This window comes from Protopterus annectens, chromosome 10.part0 (assembly GCF_019279795.1).
Source record: "Protopterus annectens isolate FY-2018-M chromosome 10.part0, PAN1.0, whole genome shotgun sequence".
In the NCBI taxonomy this organism is placed as follows: domain Eukaryota; kingdom Metazoa; phylum Chordata; order Ceratodontiformes; family Protopteridae; genus Protopterus; species Protopterus annectens.
In genome coordinates, this window is record NC_056744.1 from 249669577 (window position 1) to 249671796 (window position 2220).

Below are 2220 nucleotides of genomic sequence, written 5' to 3' on the forward strand. Positions count from 1 at the left end.
ATAGTAATAACATTTGTTTGGATATTTTTACCTACTTCTCCTACCCTCCTTTTTGTAGAAAACAACAGCAATCACTCTATTCCTTGCTAATGGCATAAATGCTACCTCTGAGAGATAGTATTAAGGAGAGGTGTTTAGCATACCATTGTTATACTGATGAGATCCAGCTCTACACCTGTTTTCCACAAAGGAAGAAATGGTAAGTGTGCATTCCCTTGTGAATAAACTAGAGATCATTCACCTGTTCCTTACTTATAATCAGCTGAATCTCAGCCCCACCAAAATTGAATCCACAACAGTTTGTGTCATCATGAGAATATCCTCTCCTTCTTGTTTTTCCAATTGCATATTTCATGGAGAAAATTGGAATGGATTTCTTAACAACCCCCACTACCATAAATTATGCAGTTGAGTTTCTCACATTTGGGGAAATCACAGGGGTCAACCCCTCCGAAGTGCAATGAAGGAACCTTGCCCTGGGAGAACCACCTTTTTGATCATGGTGTCTCCCCTGCCAGGTAAGGATCTTGCCCCTGTAGTCTCTCCCTGCTACTGCCGAGGTGCTGGTGGTATATTGTAGCCTGTCTGAGCTATCTCTTGCTCCAGAGCCAGCTAGTTCACAGCTGCCACATCAGATTTCTCCAGAGGACCTTCCCCCTGCTTTTGCTGGAACCACAGCTCTTCAGCTCCTTAATAACTTAAAAGCTATCACCTGATCCAGAGGCAGCTAGTTCACAGCTGCTGCATTGGATTTCTCCAGAGGACCTTCCTCCTGCTTTTGCTGGAACCACAGCTCTTAAGCCCCTTAATAACTTAAAGGCTATGATCTGCTCCAGAGCCAGCTAGTTCACAGCTGCCACATCAAATGAATCCAGAGGACCCTCCCTCTGATTTTCCTGGAACCATGGCTTTTCAGCCCTTTAATAACTTAAAGTATGTTCACCTTATAGACTGTGTAATTTATGCTCCAACTACCTACTAACTAGATAAGGCTTTAAGCACACCACCACGCCTAGGTAATCCTCCTTCCTTCCCTCCCTCTGCTACTTCTACTGGTACATCTAAGTCCATTTTTACCATCATGCCTGCAGTCCTTCTGTTAATGTCTGGATGTCCCCCTGACTCCCTCTGACAAAGCCTTTGCTGCACTACCCTCTCAACTAAGACCTTTCCAGCTCTACTGTACTCCCTGACCCTGCTACCAGCCCTGACACTGTTCTTTTCTGTTTCTTTGTCTCTATTTTCTTCCCCTTTCCCTCATGCTCCTGCCCTTGCACCTTCATCTATCTGTGTCTCTGACCCCCCCCCCTTTTTTCCAAGATCGTTATTGTTACTTACCCTCTTCAATACTGCTACTTTTCTTTTGGGCCTTTTTAAACCTGTTCTAACCTTGCCTGGTCTCACCTTCAGTGCACTGATTGTTTCTGTAGCAAATGGTCTGCAATGGGGGCTTGCCCCATTCCTACCCCCAATTCCCACCTGCCCCCACTACCTCTAGCCTTATAGTCACATAACCACACCCACTCCTCTTTACTGCCTATCACACTACTCACCATCCCTCCTCAACTACTGCCTCTCCTTCCTCTTATTAATTACTCCATTCATGCCCAATTACTTCACTACCACATCCTACTCCACACCTCATACTCTGCACCACAACTTACACCCAGGCTACTACCACCATGCCATCCCACACCATTACCCAATCCATATCAGTCTATACACTAGCTATGCACATTACACCTAAATCCTTACTTCTTACTCTTCTACATTTCTCCCTTCTCCACCTACTACTCCAACTTACCTATCACCCTAGTTTCTCCTACACCCTTTCACACTACCTCTACCCACCCTATGAATGAACCCCTCTATTCAGCCTACATTTCTCCTTACCTTTACCAATCTGTCTCATATCTAACAGAAATATTCTTGCCATTTCTAAAGTACACCCCTCCTTCTACACTCCTCACCCTTCCTTCTCTCCTCCCCTCCCCCCAGACTCTATGTCCTCTAAAACTACTATCCTTAATTCTCAATCTAATATCTATCTTCCTCTCTAGAGACATTCAGCCCAATCCTGCATCCCCTGCCACCCAAAAAATCAACTCCACTCCACCTCCATCACAAACTTCCCACAAGTCCCTCCTCTTAGCTACTCTCAATGCCCAAAGCCTCTGCAACAAACTTCCCAACTTTCACGCATAGCTCTCCCATAACCAC

The 2220-nt window shown here is 45.2% G+C and overlaps 1 non-coding gene across 1 annotated transcript; it reads right to left on the reverse strand.

Moving 5' to 3' along the window:
- Positions 1-367: 367 nt before the first annotated feature.
- On the reverse strand, positions 368-526 carry LOC122814554. Its single transcript, XR_006366805.1, has one exon. It is a non-coding gene; the product is annotated as a U1 spliceosomal RNA (small nuclear RNA).
- Positions 527-2220: the final 1694 nt, after the last annotated feature.